The sequence below is a fragment of the Oryx dammah genome, unplaced genomic scaffold (genome assembly GCF_014754425.2).
Source record: "Oryx dammah isolate SB20612 unplaced genomic scaffold, SCBI_Odam_1.1 HiC_scaffold_27, whole genome shotgun sequence".
NCBI lineage: Eukaryota > Metazoa > Chordata > Mammalia > Artiodactyla > Bovidae > Oryx > Oryx dammah.
Window position 1 is genome coordinate 14,852,931 of NW_024070211.1, and position 21,003 is coordinate 14,873,933.

Genomic DNA, 21,003 nt, shown 5'->3' on the forward strand with positions numbered 1-21,003 from the left:
AATGAAAAGGACATCTTTTGTGGGTGTTAGTTCTAAAAGGTCTTGTAAGTCTTCATAGAACCGTTCAACTTCAGCTTCTTCAGCATTACTGGTAGGGGCATAGACTTGGATAACTGTGATATTGAATGGTTTGCCTTGGAAATGAACAGAGATCATTCTGTCATTTTTGAGATTGCATCCAAGTACTGCATTTCAGACTCTTTTGTTGACCATGATGGCTACTCCATTTCTTCTGAGGGATTCCTGCCCACAGTAGTAGATATAATGGTCATCTGAGTTAAATTCATCCATTCCAGTCCATTTTAGTTCGCTGATTCCTAGAATGTCGACGTTCACTCTTGCCATCTCCTGTTTGACCACTTCCAATTTGCCTCAATTCATGGACCTGACATTCCAGGTTCCTATGCAATACTGCTCTTTACAGCATCGGATCTTGCTTCTATCACCAGTCACATCCACAGCTGGGTATTGTTTTTGCTTTGGCTCCAACCCTACATTCTTTCTGGAGTTATTTCTCCACTGATCTCCAGTAGCATATTGGGCACCTAATGACCTAGGGAGTTCCTCTTTCAGTATCCTATCATTTTGCCTTTTCATACTGTTCATGGAGTTCTCAAGGCAAGAATACTGAAGTGGCTTGCCATTCCCTTCTCCAGTGGACCACATAGGCTTCCAGCCTTACATTTAGGTCTTTAATCCATTTTGAGTTTATTTTTGCATATGATGTGAGAAAATACTCTAACTTCATTCTTTTACATGTAACTGTTCAGACAAGAACACTGGAGTGGGTTGCCATTTCCTTCCCAGGGGATCTTCCCCACTCCGGCATCGAATCCACGTTTCGTTTCCTGCATTGCAGGTGGATTTTTCACCACTGAGCCACCAGGGAAGCCTGAAGACATATGACTTATATGATACTATGTGTGGAATCTGAAAATTAAAACACACTAGTGACTATAACCTGGAGGAGGACATGGCAACCTCCTCTAGTATTCTTATCTGGAGAATCCCCATGTAGCCTGGCGAGCTACAGTCCATGGGGTCGCAAAGAGTGAGACACGACCAAGCAACTAAGCATAGCACACAGCAGTGACTAATACAAAATGGAAACAGACTCACAGGGGTAGAGAACAGAATAATGCCAGTGGGAAGGAGGAATGGGGGTGAGGTGAGAGAGGGGTAGGGGGTTCAGAGATACAAACTGCTATGCATAAAATAAATGAGCTACAAGGATATATTGTACAACACAGGGAATATAGCCAATATATTAGAATAACTATAAAAGAAGTATAAGCTTTAAAACTTAATCGATAGGTTGTACACTAGTAACTTACATGATATGGTACATCAACTATATCTCAATTCTAAAAAGATTAAAAAAAACAAACCATTTTCCTACTCAAAAAAAAAAAAGCTGTGAACTGATTAGAATCCCATCCTAGGTGAACAGTGACCTCCTGGCCACCACTCTGAGCAAAGTCCCAACCCGAAAGGTTCATCTTAACTCATCTGACTGGGCTTAGGAGAATGGGTCAGGGAGAGGCCAAAAGTGGGGGGCGGGGTGACTGGCAGAGGGATGAGATGGGAAGAGAGGCTCCGGGGAGAGGCAGCAGGGAGGAGTGTGTTGGCACCAGTCTCCACCCCCAGAAGGCAAGCCTGAACCTCAATTCCCTGTCAGTGAAATAGGCGACCAATCAGAGGGTAAAGCATCTGTCTACAATGTGGGAGACCTGGGTTTGATCCCTGGGTTGGGAAGATTCCCTGGAGAAGGAAAGGGCAACCCACTCCAGTACTCTTGCCTAGAAAATCCCAAGGACGGAGGAGCCTGGTGCAGGCTACTGTCCATGGGGTCGCAAAGAGTCACACATGACTGAGCGACTTCACACACACCCTCTTCGCAGGACTGTGAAAAGTAAACATGAGGCTTGGCACAGGAGTGACTGGAAGTGAATTCGCTTCTTGGAAGTTCAGAGTAGTACCTTTCCCATTATTACTGGTGCTGAGTTTTCTATATGCCAAGAGCTCCAGCAAGGCAACTAGCCCTGGGAGGAGGATGGTTAGAGATGCCCTAGCAGGTCCCTCCAGCCCACTGTTTCAAGGGAGCCAGGTACAAATCCAAGCTTCAGAGGCAGCAGACCCGAGTCTAAAACCTGTTGTTGTTCAGTCACTCATCTGTGTCTGACTCTTGTGACTCTTGGACTGCAGCACGCCAGGCCTCCCTGTCCATCACCAACTCCTGGAGCTTGCTCAAATTCATGTCCATCGAGTCAGTGATGCCATCCAACCATCTCATCCTCTGTTGTCCCCTTCTCCTCCTGCCTTCAATCTTTCCCAGCATCAGGGTCTTTCCCAATGAGTCAGTTCTTCACATCAGGTGGCCAGAGTACTGGAGCTTGAGCTTTAGCATCAGTCCTTCCAATGAATATTCAGGACTGATTTTCTTTAGGATGGACTGGTTTGATCTCCTTGCAGTCCAAGGGACTCTCAAGAGTCTTCTCCAACACCACAATACAAAAGCATCAATTTTTTGGCATTTAGCTTTCTTTGTAGTTCAACTCTCACATCCATACATGACCACTGGAAAACCATAGCTTTGACTAGATGGACCTTTGTCAGCAGAGTGATGTCTCTGCTTTTTAATATGCAGTCTTGGTTTGTCATAGCTTTTCTTCCAAGGAGCAAACATCTTTTAATCTCATGGCTGCAGTCATCGTCCACAGTGATTTCGGAGCCCAAGAAAATAAAGTCTGTCACTGTTTTCATTTTTTCCCCATCTATTTGCCATGAAGTGATGGGACCAGATGCAGTGATCTTAGTTTTTTGAATGTTGAGTTCTAAGCCAGCTGTTTCACTCTCCTCTTTCACCTTCATCAAGAGGCTCTTCAGTTCCTCTCAGTTTTCTGCCATTAAGGTGGTGTCATCTGTGTATCTGAGGTTATTGATATTTCTCCCGGCAATCTTGATTCCAGCTTGTGCTTCATCCAGCCTGGCATTTTGCATGATGTACTCTGCACAGAAGTTAAATAAGGAGGGTGACAGTATACAGCCTTGATGTGCTCCTTTCCCAATTTGGAACCAGTTCCATGTCTGATTCTAACTGTTGCTTGTTGGTCTACATACAGTCTCTCAAGAAACAGGTAAGGTGGTTTGGTATTTCCATCTCTAAGAATATTCCACAGTTTGTTGTGATCCACACAAGGCTTTAGTGCAGTCAATGAAGCAGAAGTAGGTGTTTTTCTGGAATTCCCTTGCTTTTTCAGGCACCCCTGGTGACCCAGACAGTAAGGAATCCGCCTGCAATGCGAGAGACGCCAGTTCAATCACTGGGTTGGGAAAATCCCCTGGAGATGGACATGATTACCCACTCTAGTATTCTTGCCTGGAGAATTTCATCGACAAAGGAGCCTGATGGGCTACAGTCCATGGGATTGCAAAGAGTTGAACATGACTGAGTGGCTAACATGCATTTGCTTCTTCTATCATCCAGTGGATACTGGCAATTTGACCTGTGGTTCCTCTGCCTTTTCTAAACCCGGCTTGTACTAGAAGTTCTCAGTTCATGTACTGTTGAAGCCTAGTTTGGAGAATTTCAGGTTGAAGGTCAGGAAGGGCTGTGGTGAGGAGATACCCTTCATCCAAGGTAAGGAGCAGCGCCTGCCCTTTGCTGGAGCAGCCATGGAGAGATAACCCACGCCCAAGGTAAGAGAAACCCAAGTAAGACGGTAGGTGTTGCAAGAGGGCATCAGAGGGCAGACACCCTGAAACCATACTCAGAGAAAACTAGTCAGTCTAATCACACTAGGACCACAGTGTGGAGCTGTCTAACTCAATGGAACTAAGCCACTCCCACGGGGCCACCCAAGACAGGCGGGTCATGGTGGTGAGGTCTGACAGAGCGTGGTCCACTGGAGAAGGAAATGGCAAACCACTTCAGTATTCTTGCCTTGAGGACCCCATGAACAGTATGAAAAGGCAAAATGATAGGATACTGAAAGAGGAACTCCCCAGGTCAGTGCTAAGTCGCTTCAGTCATGTCCAACTCTGTGTGACCCCATGGACGGAAGCCCACCAGGCTCCCCCGTCCCTGGGATTCTCCAGGCAAGAATACTGGAGTGGGTTGCCATTTCTTTCTCCAATGCATGAAAGTGAAAAGTGAAAGTGAAGTCGCTCAAGTCGTGCCCGACTCTTAGTGACCCCATGGACTGCAGCCTACCAGGCTCCTCCGTCCATGAGGTTTTCCAGGCAAGAGTACTGGAGTGGGTTGCCATTGCCTTCTCCCCCAGGTCAGTAGGTGCCCAATATCCTACTGGAGATCAGTGGAGAATGAAGGGATGGAGCCAAAGCAAAAACAATACCCAGTTGTGGATGTGACTGGTGATAGAAGCAAGGTCCGATGCTGTAAAGAGCAATATTGCATAGGAACCTGGAATGTCAGGTCCATGAATCAAGGGAAATTGGAAGTGGTCAAACAAGAGATGGCAAGAGTGAACCTCAACATTCTAGGAATCACTGAACTAAAATGGACTGGAATGGATGAATTTAACTCAGATGACCATTATATCTACTACTGCGGGCAGGAATCCCTCAGAAGAAATGGAGTAGCCACCATGGTCAACAAAAGAGTCTGAAATGCAGTACTTGGATGCAATCTCAAAAATGACAGAATGATCTCTGTTCGTTTCCAAGGCAAACCATTCAATATCACGGTAATCCAAGTCTATGCCCCAACCAGTAATGCTGAAGAAGCTGAATTTGAACGGTTCTAAGACCTACAAGGTGTGCGAGTGAAATGACACAAAGACAAAACACACGAGACACACAAGAGACAGACAATACAGCACTCCGGCCGGAGGGAAAAACTGCGCAAAACTAATTGCGGTTTATTTTTATAAAGCCCCCTAGGCAGAATTCCAGACTGCATGAATAAGCCTTTTCAGTACAGCGCAGGTGCATACATGTTATCGTACAGCAAGGGGAGTGAAATCCCTGTCTACTGCACAGTCTGTCCAGAGCCCTTTCTTTCTCCTTATCACAAGAAGGGAATGTTCCCTCGTTTGCAAGGGACCATTAAACTCAAGGCTGTGTCCAGACTCCTTGGCAGAATGCCTTGTTTGCAAGCACGTTCAGCCCAAGCAGAGAGACCTGTTTACAGGCACATCTCAGCTACCCTATTGTGGCTGCATTAACCCTTCACCTTTTAGAACTAACACCCAAAAAAGATGTCCTTTTCATTATAGGGGACTGGAATGCAAAAGTAGGAAGTCAAGAAACACCTGGAGTAAGAAGCAAATTTGGCCTTGGAATGCAGAATGAAGCAGGGCAAAGACTAATAGAATTTTGCCAAGAAAATGCACTGGTCATAGCAAACACCTTCTTCCAACAACACAAGAGAAGACTACACATGGACATCACCAGATGGTCAACACCGAAATCAGATTGATTCTATTCTTTGCAGCCAAAGATGGAGAAGCTCTATACAGTCAACAAAAATAAGACCAGGAGCTGACTGTGGCTCAGATCATGAACTCCTTGTTACCAAATTCAGACTTAAATTGAAGAAAGTAGGGAAAACCGCTAGACCATTCAGGTATGACCTAAATCAAATCCCTTATGATTATACAGTGGAAGTGAGAAATAGAGTTAAGGGCCTAGATCTGATAGAGTGCCTGATGAACTACGGACGGAGGTTCATGACATTGTACAGGAGACAGGGATCAAGACCATCCCCATGGAAAAGAAATGCAAAAAAGCAAAATGGCTGTCTGGGGAGGCCTTACAAATAGCTGTGAAAAGAAGAGAAGTGAAAAGCATGGGAGAAAAGGAAAGATATAAGCATCTGAATGCAGAGTTCCAAAGAATAGCAAGAAGAGATAAGGAAGCCTTCCTCAGTGATCAATGCAAAGAAATAGAGGAAAAGAACAGAATGGGAAAGACTAGAGATCTCTTCAAGAAAATTAGAGATACCAAGGGAACATTTCATGCAAAGATGGGCTTGATAAAGGACAGAAATGGTATGGACCTAACAGAAGCAGAAGATATTAAGAAGAAGTGGCAAGAATACACGGAAGAACTGTACAAAAAAGATCTTCACAACCTGGGTAATCACAATGGTGTGATCACTCACCTAGAGCCGGACATCTTGGAATGTGAAGTCAAGTGGGCCTTAGAAAACATCACTATGAACAAAGCTAGTGGAGGTGATGGAATTCGAGTTGAGCTATTTCAAATCCTGAAAGATGATGCTGTGAAAGTGCTGCAGTCAATATGCCAGCAAATTTGGAAAACTCAGCAGTGGCCACAGGACTGGAAAAGGTCAGTTTTCATTCCAATCCCAAAGAAAGGCAATGCCAAAGAATGTTCAAACTACTGCACAATTGCACTCATCTCACATGCTAGTAAAGTAATGCTCAAACTTCTCCAAGCCAGGCTTCAGCAATACATGAACCGAGAACTTCCTGATGTTCAAGCTGGGAGAGGAACCAGAGATGAAATTGCCAACATCTGCTGGATCATGGAAAAAGCAAGAGAGTTCCAGAGAAACATCTACTTCTGCTTTATTGACTATGCCAAACCCTTTGACTGTGTGGATCACAATAAACTGTGGAAAATTCTGAAAGAGATGGGAATACCAGATCACCTGACTTGCCTCTTGAGAAATCTGTATGCAGGTCAGGAAGCAACAGTTAGAACTGGACATGGAACAACAGACTGGTTCCAAATAGGAAAAGGAGTACGTCAAGGCTGTATATTGTCACCCTGCTTATTAACCTCTGTGCAGAGTACATGATGAGAAACGCTGGACTGGAAGAAACACAAGCTGGAATCAAGATTGCCGGGAGAAATATCAATGATCTCAGATATGCAGATGACACCACCTTTATGGCAGAAAGTGAAGAGAAGCTAAAAAGCCTCTTGATGAAAGTGAAAGAGGAGAGTGAAAAAGTTGGCTTAAAGCTCAATATTCAGAAAATGAAGATCATGGCATCTGGTCCCATCACTTCATGGGAAATAGATGGGGAAACAGTGGAAACAGTGTCAGACTTTATTTGTTGGCCTCCAAAATCACTGGAGATGGTGACTGCAGCCATGAAATTAAAAGACGCTTACTTCTTGGAAGAAAAGTTATGACCAACCTAGATAGTATATTCAAAAGCAGAGACATTACTTTGCTGACTAAGGTCCGTCTAGTCAAGGCTATGATTTTCCCTGTGGTCATGTATGGATGTGAGAGTTGGACTGTGAAGAAGGCTGAGCACCGAAGAATTGATGCTTTTGAATTGTGGTGTTGGAGAAGACTCTTGAGAGTCCCTTGGACTGCAAGGAGATCCAACCAGTCCATTCTGAAGGAGATCAGCCCTGGGATTTCTTTGGAAGGAATGATGCTAAAGCTGAAACTCCAGTACTTTGGCCACCTCATGCGAAGAGTTGACTCATTGGAAAAGACTCTGATGCTGGGAAGGATTGGGGGCAGGAGGAGAGGGGGACGACCGAGGATGAGATGGCTGGATGGCATCACTCACTTGATGGACGTGAGTCTGAGTGAACTCTGGGAGTTGGTGACGGACAGGGAGGTCTGGCCTGCTGTGATTCATGGGGTTGCAAAGATTTGGACACGACTGAGCGACTGAACTGAACTGAACTGAACTGAACTGAACTGAACTTGCTAGTGTGTGAGATGAGTGCTATTGTGCGGTAGTTTGAGCATTCTTTGGCATTGCCTTTCTTTGGGATTGGAATGAAAACTGACCTTTTACAGTCCTGTGGCCACTGCTGAGTTTTCCAAATTTGCTGGCATAGTGACTGCAGCACTTTCACAGCATCATCTTTTAGGATTTGAAATAGCTCAACTGGAATTCCATCTCCTCTACTAGCTTTGTTCGTAGTGATGCTTCCTAAGGCTCACTTGACTTTGCATTCCAAGATGTCTGGCTCTAGGTGAGTGATCACACCATTGTGGTTATCCAGGTTATTAAGAGCTTTTTTGTACAGATCTTCTGTGTACTCCTGCCACCTCTTTTAATATCTTCTGCTTCTGATAGGTCCATACCGTTTCTGTCCTTTATTGTGCCCATTCTTGCATGAAATGGTCCTTTGATACCTCTAATTTTCTTGAAGAGATCTCTAGTCTTTCCCATTCTGTTGTTTTCCTCTATTTCTTTGCACTGATCACTGAGGAAGGCTTTCTTATCTCTCCTTACTATTCTTTGGAACACTGCATTCAGCTGGACATATCTTTCTTTTCTCCTTTGCCTTTCACTTTTCTTCTTTTCTCTACTATTTGTAAGCCTTCCTCAGACAACCATTTTGCATTTTGCATTTCTTTTTCTTGAAGATGGCTTTGATCATCATCTTCTGTACAATGTTATTAACTTCTGTGCATAGTTCTTCAGGCACTCTGTCTATCAGATCTAATCCTTTGAATCTATTTCTCACTTTCACTGTATAATCATAAGGGATTTGAATTAGGCTATATCTGAATAGCCTAGTGGTTTTCCCTACTTTCAATTTAAGTCTGAATTTTGCATTAAGGAGTTCATTTTATGAGCCACAGTCAGCTTCTGGTCTTGTTTTTGCTGACTGTATAGAACTTCTCCATCTTTGGCTGTGAAGAATATAATCAGTCTGATTTTGGTGTTGACCATCTGGTGATGTCCATGTGTAGAGTCATCTTTTGTGTTGTTGGAAGAGGGTGTTTGCTATGACCAGTGTGTTCTCTTAGCACAACTCTATTAGCCTTTGCCCTGCTTCATTTTGTATGCCAAGGCCAAACTTGCCTGTTACTCCAGGTATCTCTTGACTTCCTACTTTTGCATTCCAGTCCTCTATGATGAAAAGGACATCTTTTTTTGTGTGTCAGTTCCAGAAGATCTTGTAGGTCTTCATAGAACTGTTCAGCTTCCTCAGCATTAATGGTTGGACATAGATTACTGTGATGTTGAATGGTTTGCCTTGGAAATAAACCAAGATCATTCTGTCGTTTTGAGATTGCACCCAAGTACTGCATTTCAGACTCTTTTGTTGACTGTGATGGCTATTCCATTTCTTCTAAGGGATTCTTGCCAACGGTAGTGGATAGAATGGTTGTCTGAATTGAATTCACCTATTCCCTTCCGTTTGAGTTCGCTGATTCCGAAAATGTTGATGTTCATTCTTGCCATCTCCTGTTTGACCACTTCCAATTTGCCTTTATTCATGGACCTAACATTCCAGGTTCCTATGCAATATTACTCTTTATAGCATCGGACTTAACTTCCATGGCCAGTCACATCCACAACTGGATGTGGATTCTGTCCTTTATTATGCTTAAAACCTGCCTCTGAGCTTACTCATTGGGTTACCTTAGGAAAATCATTCTTAACTCACAGAGATTATTTTCTTCTTCTCTGTAAAATCAGATGTTACTTTTGATCTCACAAGTTTGCTGTGAGGATGAACTGAGAATACAAAAAGCGAGCATTTAGTCAACTACCTGACAATGTAAGTGTTCAAGAAATAGTGACAATTATTTAAAAAATTTTTTTCTCCCTCTTACTCTCCCTGAAACTGCAGATAAGGACTGACTGACTGCAGCGTGTCCACTCCTTCATTCACTCTTTTAATACTTCATTCATTCCTTTCAACATTTATTAATCAGACAGTGTGCTATAGCCTAGGAACACAAGACTAGGAAATCATTAAGACAAGAAAAATCCATGTATTTCTCCCTTACTGTATCCCTAGCTGCTAGGCTTTGAATAAATAACGGCCATATGAACAAATAGTATTAGCTATTTTCTTGAGCACATGTTACATGCCAGGTGCTAAGGTTTTGTTTTTTTGTTTTTGTTTTTTTTTGGCCAGTTCCATGATGTTTGAGGGAATCTCAGTTCCCACAGCAGGGACTGAACCCAGGGCCTCTGCAGTAAAAGCTTGTAGTCCTAACCACTGGACTGCAGGGAATTCCTAAGCTAAGCATTTTGTCTGCATTATTGCAATGTGTCCTCAGAAGAGTCCTAGAGCATAAGACCTGTAAAAATCTCATTTGCTGATGTTTACGTAAAACTGAGGCTCAGAGCAGTTAAGCAGTTTGGTTGACCAAAGTCACAAAGGTAGGAAATGGAGACCCTCTTATCAGTATCAGTTTAGTTCAGTCTCTCAGTCGTGTCCGACTCTTTGTGACGCCAGGGACTACAGCACACCAGCCTTCCCTGTCCGTCACCAACTCCCAGAGCCTGCTCAAACTCATCTCCATCGAGCTGGTGATGCCATCCAGCCATCTCATCCTCTGTCCTCCCCCTCTCCTCCTGCCTTCAATTTTTCCCAGCATCAGGGTCTTTTCCAAAGAGTCAGTACTTTGCTTCAGGTGGCCAAAGTATTGGAGCTTCAGCTTCCGCATCAGTCCTTCCAATGAATATTCAGGACTGCTTTCCTTTAGGATTGACTGGTTTGATCTCCTTGCAGTCCAAGGGACTCTCAAGAGTCTTCTCCTAATGACTGAATTATTTTTTTTTAATTATCATTGCTATCATTATACCTGATTTCCAGGGGCTTATACTGAAGGTCAGATGGCTTTTTTTCTGCCCGGATTTACCCTATACGGGCTGCTGGTATGGCTACACACTTGGGCAGATTTGGGTTCAATTCCAATTTATTGCTGGCGAGTTACCTACCTTCCCAGAACCTCAGCTTCCAGTTCCACTCCTGAGAAATGAGATTGAATAGGGGAAAATTTGCCTGGAGTAACCGGCAAATTTGGCCTTGGAGTACAGAATGAAGCAGGCCAAAACAACACACTGGTCATAGAAAACACCCTCTTCCAACAACACAAGAGAAGACTCTACACATGGATATCACCAGATGGTCAACACCAAAATCAGATTGATTATATTCTTTGCATCCAAAGATGGAGAATCTCTATATAGTCAGCAAAAACAAGACTGAGAGCTGACTGTGGCTCAGATCATGAACTCCTTATTGCCAAATTCAGATTTAAATTGAAGAAAGTAGGGAAAACCACTAGGCCATTCAGGTAAGTTATCAAATCCCTTACGATTATACAGTGGAAGGGACAAAGAGATTAAAAAGGATTAGGTCTGATAGAGTGTCTGAAGAACTATGGATGAAGGTTCAAGGTTCGTGACGTTGTACAGGAGACAGGAATCAAAACCATCCCCAAGAAAAAGAAATGCAAAAAAGTAAAATGGCTGTCTGAAGAGGCCTTACAAATAGCTGTGAAAAGAAGAGAAGTGAAAGGCAAAGGAGAAAAGGAAAGATATACCCATTTGAATGCAAAGTTCCAAAGAATAGCAAGGAGAGAGAAAGCCTTCCCTAGTGATCAATGCAAAGAAATAGAGGAAAACAATAGAATGGGAAAGACTAGAGATCTCTTCAAGAAAATTAGAGGCATCAAAGGACCATTTCATGCAAAAGTGGGCACAATAAAGGACAGAAACGGTATGGACATAACAGAAGCAGAAGATATTAAAAAGAGGTAGCAAGAATATACAGAGCTATACAAAAAAGATCTTCACAATCCACAATGGTGTGATCACTCACCTAGAACCAGACATCCTGGAATGCAAAGTCAAGTGGGCCTTAGGAAGCAGCACTACGAAAAAAAGCTAGTGGAGGAGACTGAATTCCAGTTGAGCTATTTCAAATCCTAAAAGATGATGCTGTGAAGGTGCTGCACTCAATATGCCAGCAAATTTGGAAAACGCAGCAGTGACCGCAGGACTGGAAAAGGTCAGTTTTCATTCCAATCCCAAAGAAAGGCAATGCCAAAGAATGCTCAAACTACCGCACAATTGCACTCGTCTCACACACTAGTAAAGTAATGCTCAAAATTCTCCAAGCCAGGCTTCAACAGAATGTGAACCGAGAACTCCCAGATGTACAGACTGGTTTTAGAAAAGGCAGAGGAACCAGAGATCAAATTGCCAACATCTGTTGGATCATCGAAAAAGCAAGAAAGTTCCAGAAAAACATCTACTTCTGCTTAATTGACTACACCAAAGCCTTTGACTGTGTGGATCACAACAAACTGTGGACAATTCTTCAAAAGACGAGAATACCAGACCACCTGACCTGCCTCCTGAGAAATCTGTATGCAGGTCAGAAAGCAACAGTTAGAACTGGACATGGAACAACAGACTGGTTCCAAATAGGGAAAGGAGTACATCAAGGCTGTATATTGTCACCCTGCTTATTTAACTTATATGCAGAGTACATCCATGCTGGGCTGGATGAAGCTGGAATCAAGATTGCCAGGAGAAATATCAATAACCTCGGACATGCAGATGACACCACCTTTATGGCAGAAAGCAAAGAAGAACTGAAGAGCCTCTTGATGCAAGTGAAAGAGGAGAGTGAAAAAGTTGGCTTAAAACTCAACATCCAGAAAACGAAGATCATGGCATCTGGTCCCATCACTTCATGGCAAATAGATGGGGAAACAGTGAGAGACTTCATTTTGGGGGGCTCCAAAATCACTGCTGATGGTGGCTGCAGCCATGAAATTAAAAGACGCTTACTCCTTGGAAGAAAAGTTATGACCAACCTAGATAGCATGCATATTCAAAAGCAGAGACATTAATTACTGTGCCAACAAAGTTCTAGTCAAAGCTATGGTTTTTCCAGTAGACATTTATGGATGTGAGAGTTGGACTATAAAGAAAGCTGAGCTCCAAAGAACTGATGCTTTTGAACTGCGGAGTTGAAGACTCTCGAGAGTCCCTTGGACTGTAAGGAGACCCAACCAGTCCATCCTAAAGGAGATCAGTCCTGGGTGTTCATTGGAAGGACTGATGCTAAAGCTCAAGCTCCAATACTTTGGCCACCTGATGTGAAGAACTGACTCATCGGAAAAGACCCTGATGCTGGGAAAGACTGAAGGCAGGAGGAGAAGGGGACAACAGAGGATGAGATGGTTGGATGGCATCACCGACTCAATGGATATGAGTTTGAGTAAACTCTGGGAGTTGGTGATGGACAGGGAGGCCTGGCAGGCTGCAGTCCATGGGGTAACAAAGAGTCAGACACGAGTGAGTGACTGAACTGACTGAGGGGTTAAATGAGAAAATGCCCAGCACCCTCCTTCTTTTCAGCCTTCCAGGACCACTGTCGGTCCGCACACTACGAAGGGTGCCAAGGACGCCGCAATCTTCCGTCGGACTCTGGCGCAATACCGAGCACTGCCTCCAGGGGGTGCCATCACACCGACACCCCCTCCAGGGCCCCTCGCCCCAGGGATTGTTGTTCCCACCGTGGCCGCGCGGGGTCGCCTGGGCCTAGAGTTTTCAGGGACGGAAGGAGCGCGGGAGGCGGGGAGGGTGGAGCCCGCGATGATGAATCAAGTATGTTCTTTGGGTATCACAGTGATAATAATAAACCATAATAATAGTAACAGCACGGGATCCAGCAGTAACCAGCTGTTACCGATTTAAAAGGCGCAATCGCGTGCTAAGAGGCGGTGGGACTCAAGGGAAGGAGCCAGGCTGAGTCTAATCCAGACCGCTCACTCTCGGGTTCCGGGTGCTCTGTAGCCTTGAGTCTCTCTGAGCCTGCTTCATCAGCATTAAAATGGGAACTAAATAATACAGTTCTTGAGAGGAATGCTAAAGCTGAAACTCCAGTACTTTGGCCACCTCATGCGAAGGGTTGACTCATTGGAAAAGACTCTGATGCTGGGAGGGATTGGAGGTAGGAGGAGAAGGGGACAACAGAGGATGAGATGGCTGGATGGCATCACCGACTCGATGGACGTGAGTCTGAGTGAACTTTGGGAGTTAGTGATGGACACAGGGAGGCCTGGCGTGCTGCGATTCATGGGGTCGCAAAGAGTCGGACACAACTGAGCGACTGAACTGAACTGAACTGAAAGGAATAAATGCGCTCTTGTAGAGCTCAGCGGAGAGCGACTTGAGTAAGTCCATTTACTATATTGATAGTTCTCCCCTCTGCCCTGTGAGGGAGCTATTATTCAATTCCCTTTACTGCTAAGGATACTTGGGAGGCCTTCCCCAGGCTCCCTGGGCTGGGTCTCTCTCCTAGGAGAGCCCAGAGGCTAGTCGAGGAGCTCACCCCCTAAACTCACCGCTCAGCAGCTGTCTCCTCTCTCTGGAGGTGCGAGTTCCCCTTCAGACCCTCAGGTTACTCTGGATACTGCCTTTCCACCCCTGGGTACAGTACGGCTTCCCTGTTACCTCAGGGGGTGAAGAATCCACCTGCCATGCAAGAGACACGGGTTCGATCCCTGGGTCATGAAGATCAGGTCCGCTGGAGGAGGGCGTGGCAACCCACTACACTATTCTTGCCTGAAAAATCCCATGGACAGAGTGGCCTGGTGGGCTACAATCCAAAGGGTCACAAAGGGTCTGGAGCGACTGACAGGCTCAGGCCAGCCGACTTCCTCTGGCTAGTGTATATCATACCCCTCACCCCCTAAACTGAAGCTATGCCTTCTCCTTGTCTACCTACTTCTTCCAAAATCTCACCCAGTCACTTCCTCCAGAAAAACCTTTTCTGGCTCTCTTCCCAGGTCTGCACAGCCTTTGCACATGCTTTTTTTTTTTTTGGTGGTGGGTTTTTGTTGTTGTTTTCAGTACCACAGGGCATGTGAGATTTTAGTTTCTGGATCAGGGATTGAACCCATGCCCCCTGCAGTGGAAGCACAGATTTTAACCACTGGACTGCCAGGGAAGTCCTGTTCCCTCTAATTAGAACAGCCTTTCCCTCAGCTGTAAACCCGGTTAGGCACAGCTTAACTATCGCCTCTTCCAGGAAATCCACCTTCCCTATGCGACCGCAGCCCCCTGTGCCTCTAAACAGACGGCAGCACGGGGGATTACTTTTTCAATGCTTCACCCACCACTTTTTCCGCACCTCTTGAAGGCTGCATAGCATCCCTGGGTGGGGCCCAGCAACTGGGACAAAGTGAATGTTCAGTGAATGCATGGCCGTTGAATGAGTGATTAGACACAACTGGGTCCACTCACTGAATGGAAGCACAGCCTCAACTCAGAGGCACATGCCTAATCTCAGAATCAGAGGCAACAGTCACATACGGAGTCACACGCACTCACAGAGTCACAGTCATATGCAGGAGGCACGTGCACAAAGCCGCCTCGTCTGTGCTCGCTTCTGCTTCTCAGTGTCTGGGCTACCTCTGTGTCCTCGGTATGCATGCTCTCTCTCCTATTGTGACTTAGGATCCTTGAGAACAGTTGTGTCTCCTTTCCCAGCCTGGGAACCCCTACAGAGAGTGAATTGTCCCCATCAGACTGGGACTCCCAGGGGAAGTGTATGTCTCCCCAAGGGGTTTGGGGGGCTGGGCCAGGGAGTGTCTTCCGCAGGAGTGCTCTTGGATTAGGCTGTTTCCCACATCAGACTTGGAACCCTTGGGGTAGGGCCATATCTCCCGCACTAGCTAGTCTTGGCCTCAGGACAGACTCGGTCTGATTAAACAGGAGCAGAGCTGAGCTGGATCTTCCCCATCAGACTGGTGGCTCCCATGGGCATGGCTGTGTCCCCTTGACCCCTCTCCACACCTGTCACCTGCCCACCAGCTGGACCCTCCTTTCACCATGGTAGTGATCAGGGGCTTTGGAAGCAGCAGCAAAACTAACGGGAAATCTGGGAGTAGCTGGTCCTGTAGGATCCCCCAAGAGGTGACGAGATCAGAGAGGCTTCAGCAGGGGAGACGTGGCCCAGCTCTGTGTATCCAGCAAGTCCTTCAAGTGTCTTCCCTTCATTCACCAAGCCTGTCCTGAGTCCCTGAGCGTGACCCTGAAGCCTCCACCTTTATTGTTTAATTCGCTCACCAATCCAATCCTGGGAGGTAGGTGTGACCATTACCCCATTTCTACATGAGGAAACTGAGGCTCAGGGGAGAGCAGTGGCCTGCCTTAAGTCACAGAGCTGGGAAGTAGCAGAGCTGGGCTTCCCACGGCACAGGCTATCTCCTTCCAGCCCAGGTTGGAGGGATGCTGGGAAGGTCGGGTCAACAGGGTGCAGTGACTGTGTGTGTGTTTCTGGCTCGGGCCTGTGCAGCTGGCTAGGAGACAGGACTGCCAGGGGATGGGAGTGCCTGGTAGGGTGATGGGGAACAGTGAGGAGAAGCAGGTTCCTCAGGCAGCCGGCCAGGACAGGCAGAGGTGGGCTGGGCCTGGAACCCAGTCTTTCTGTTCCCAGCACCAGCGTCCCCTAGCCAGCGGGCTCTTGGCACTGGAGTCTGGGTTGCAAGTCCCATTCATTGTCTGGCCCCTCACTAGGCCTCGCTTTTTGCATCAGAGAAACAAGGGCAGAGACCTGGATTGGGGGGAGGTGGTTTATAGTGCCGGGGATTCCTGCTCCTTTAAGCCTTTCTCCATGGAGAGGGTGCGGCCAGCCGCAGGTGAGCGGAGTTGCCACATCAGCAGGGCAAACCCCGCCCCATCCCCTCCCCCAGCTCCGGAGGGAGGCCCCCGAGGCCCCAGAGGACGGTGGGAAGTGGGTGGAGAGAGAGTTCAGCCCGCTTGGCTGGAGGGGGTGGTGGTGGCTGCACCGGAGGGTTGGGGAGACTGTGTGTGAGTGTGCCTGACCGTTGATACCTGACCGAACATCTGTGAACGCTCCAGAGTCCTACAGGAGTGTGTATACACGTGTGTGGCTTTGCCTGTGAGAATGTACTCAAGTGTGCTAGAATGTGTGTCACTGAGGGTGTCTTGGTGTGCCCCCTTGCACGGATACCTCTCAGTGTGCCAGAGTCCCTGGGCCTGAGTGCGTTCCTTTTTGTGTCTGTGAATGCATTTGAGTGTACAAGTGTGTGCCTTTGTGTTTGCCCTTGTATGTGTGGATGTTGTCGACAGGTTCTTGTAGGAAGGTATCTGAAGGTGTGGATATACTTGAAGGGTAAAAACACGTGTGGGTGAGTTTGCGAATGTCTCTGAGTGTGTCCTTGTGTCTGGGAGTGACTCCGTGAATGTCCTGAGCATACAGGAGTGTGTGAATGCGTCTGTGTAACTGTTGCTAGCAGTCTTCTCAGATCAGCTTTGAACCTTTGTGAGTCCACATTGAGCCACCTCTACCCACTGACCCCTGACCCTTCAAAAAGCCCAGCCTCTGTGTCCCCCTCTCTTCCTGGTGACTCACCTCCCTGCCATCCCTGCCCCCTCCTCCACCAGCCTCCTGTCTTGAAGGGCAGTCCCCTCTGTTCAGTTTGCCTTCTTCCCCCACAAAGGGAGTCTCTGTCACTTCCTCCAGGCAGCCTTCTGTGATCAGAGGAGCCCTAAGATTAGCTCAGCGGTTGTGCCTCCACTTGACAAATGAGGATGTGGGCCAAGGTACCACGGAGACCGCAGCAGGTCCCACGGTAGGCACGCACATTCGATCCCAGGACTTCTACAGCTCAGGGTAAGACTCCTGGCCTCCTCCCCATCAGTGGTCCCAGGCCGGGGCTCAGGGAAGGAGGAAGGGCTGGCTATTCCTGTGTTGTCGTTTCATTCACTCCAGTCTTGCTCAGAGGTGAGACAGCTTGCCCAGGTCACAGTCGGGGAGTAGCTGAGGCAGGATTTGAACCCTGGTCTCTTGAGCTCCGGAGCTCATGCTTAATACGGGCTAGGTTGAGGGGTGGGGGGTTAGTCTGGGGCTGACTGGCCACTGGTCCCAGAGAAAAAGGCATAAAGGTGATGAGATATGAGTAGAAATGAAAGGTGGCTCAAGGCAGTTCCCATGGGGCGTCATACCCAGAACGGAGGTGATACAGACTCACGTGTCCCCCAGGGCCTGGCAGGACTTGCTGTTCTAACCGAAGTCTGGCTTCCTTTCTTGGGGCCCCCTCCCCTAGACTGAGGCACTGGGTTGAGGGAAAATGTGACTAAGGAGGCCGCATGGAGCAACCTCTGTGCTAGCTGGTCACAAGTTTTTTGTTTGTTTTTTTATTCTCTCTATATATTTTTAATTTTATTTTTTATTGAAGGATAATTGCTTTACATATTCTATATTAAAGTATAGTTGATTAACAATTTTGTGTTAGTTTCAAGTGTACAGAAAAATGATTCAGTTATACATATACCTGTATCTTTTTTTTTTCAAATTCTTCTCCCTTTTAGGTTATTACAGAATATTGAGCAGAGTTCCCTGTGCTATGTGGTCACAAGTTTTGAAATTCCACCATTCCACCGTTTGTCTGACCTATGTCCCCTGGAGGCCTCCTTTATTAGATCAGAACCCTAGACTCTGGGGGAAGTGTCTGGAGCCGCCTCCCAGCCTAAGGGAGTCTGATTGGAGTGAGGGTCTCATACTGATGGAAGTCCTGGATGCCTTTCTGGTACAGGGATGGGAAAAATGAAACAGGACCAAGAGCCAGAAGGAGCAAGGACGGTGGACCCCCAGGGAGAGGCTGGAACAAGCTCTTCACTTCAGTCTCATTTCACTCTCCCAACAGCCCCCAGGGCAGGCCTTACTCCGTGTATTTCTAAGGAGAATACTGAGATGCTGAGAGCCAGATACCTGGCAAAACAGGACTCGAATCTCATCTTGGACTTCAGGTCCAGGGCTCTTACTACCCTTTGTGGCCCCCTCTGGATGGGCTGGGAAGAGCCAGAGAGGCAGGAGCGGAGAAGCGGTGTCCCTTTGTCTCCTTCGGATGAGGACCACGGAAACACTCACCCTGGACTTCAGGTGCTGTGCTTAGTCGCTCAGTCTAAGAGCGACTCAATCTTTGCGACCCCATGGACTGTAGCCCGCCAGGCTCCTCTGTCCATGGGAATTCTCCAGGCAAGAATACTGAAGTGGTTGCCATGCCCTCCTCCGGGGGAGTCTTCCCAACCCAAGGATCGAACCCAGGTCTCTTGAATTGCAGGTGGATCTTTACCATCTGAGCCACCAGGAAAACCCCTGGGCTTCAGGAGATGGGGCTTAAGGAAGACAGGGAGGTGGCCCTCATCTCCAGGCCTCACAGGTCACCAGAGGTGTTCAGGAAGCAAACAGCTCCCCTGACCTGGAGTCTTGCGTTGGTCACAGCTGCAGGCTCCCAAGTCTGACTTTTAGCGTCACAGAGCCTCGGCCATCCTGGGCCTTCACTTCTGTCCTTCCTGCACGTCCTACATGCCTAGACTCCTTGCTCGGCTTGGCTCCTATGACCTCATGACCCTGTCCATGCTTCTTTCTGGGCCGCTCCCTTATTCTCCAAGAGATGATCTGCTTTGTTCAGTGAATCTGACTCCTGGAGGGCAATTTATGGCCAGCTGAGTGAGATCCAGACCCACCTCTGGTCCAGTTAGTGGCAGGGCAGATGGGCAACTTGGTTCAGATTATGTTGTTTTTGTTCAGTCGCTAAGTTGTGTCTGACTCTTTATGACCCCATGAACTGCAGCATGCCAGGCTCCCTGTCCTTCACTATCTCCTGGAGTTTGCTCCAAGTCATGCCCATTGAGTCAGTGATGCCATCCAACCATCTCATCCTCTGTTGCCCCCTTCTCTTCCTGCCCTCAATCTTTCCCAGCATCAGGGTCTTTTCCAGTGAGTCGGCTCTTCACATCAGGTGGCCAAAGTATTAGAGCATCAGCTTCAGCATCAATCCTTCCACTAAAAATTCAGGGTGGATTTCCTTTAGGAATGACCGGTTGTATCTTCTTGTAGTCCAAGGGACTCTCAAGAGTCTTCTCCGGCACCACAGTTCAAAAGCATCATTCTTTGGTGCTCAACCTTCTTTATGGTCCAGCTCTCACATCTGTATGACTACAGGAAAAACCATAGCTTTGACTATACAGACATTTGTTGGCAAGGTGATGTCTCTGCCTTTTAATATGCTGTCTAGGTTTGTCATAGTTTTTCTTTCAAGAAGCAAGAGTCTTTTAATTTCATGGTTGTGGTCACTGTCCATGTGATTTTGCAGCCCAAGAAAAAATTCCCCCCATCTATTTGCCATGAAGTGATGGGACCAGATGCCATTTTTTGAATATTGGGTTTTACACCAGCTTTTTCACTCTCCTCTTTCACCTTCATCAAGAGGCTCTTTACGTCCCCTTGGCTTTCTGCCATAAGAGTGGTATCATCTGCATATCTGAGGTTGTTGTTTCTCCCGGCACTTTTGATTCCAGCTTGTGATTCATCCAACCTGGCATTTCTCATGATGTACTCTGCATAGAAGTTAAATAAGCAGGGTGACAATATACAGCCTTGATGTACTCCTTTTCCAATTTGGAACCAGTCCATTGTTCAATGTCCGCTTCTGACTGTTGCTTTTTGGCTTGCATACAGGTTTCTCAGGAGACAGGTAAGGTGGTCTGGCATTCTCATTGCTTTAAGAATTGTCAAAGGCTTTAGCCTAGTCAATGAAGCAGAAGTTTTTTGTTTTTTGTTTTTTTTTTTTTTTTTTTGCTTTTGCTTTTTCTTATGCTTATTCTTTTTCTTTTTCCAGTGGATGTTGGCAATTTGATCTCTGGTTCCTCTGCCTTTTCTTAACCCAGCTTGTACTAGAAGTTCTCCTTTTATGTCCTGTTGAAGCCTAGCTTGAAAGATTTTGAGCGTTATGTTGCTAGGATGTGAAATGAGTGCAATTGTACGGTAGTTTGAACATTCTTTGGCATTGCCTTTCTTTGGGATTGAAATGAAAACTGACCTTTTCCAGTCCTGTGGCCACTGCTGAGTTTTCCAAATTTGTTGACATATTGAGTGCAGCACTTTCACAGCATCATCTTTTAGGATCTGAATTAGCTCAGCTGGAATTCCATCACCTCCACTAGCTTTCTTCATAGTAAAGCTTCCTAACGCCCAGGACTGTGGGTGAGCCAGGCATCTAGAGCATATATAACTCCCTTGAATCCAGACCCTGATTTCAGCTGCTTCAGTGAAGCTGGGGACAGTGCCCCACACAGGGCTGGCAGGGCTGAGCTGTGGTGGCTGTTCTGAGGCCGAAGTAAGTGAAGTCAGCCAAGGAGCCTTGGGGCTCTGTGCAAAGGGGTGGCTGTGCCGTGGGGCTTGTGACCCTTGTGCCCCTGTCCAGGGCACTAAGGGTCACCGTCGGCACCCACCTCCATGACT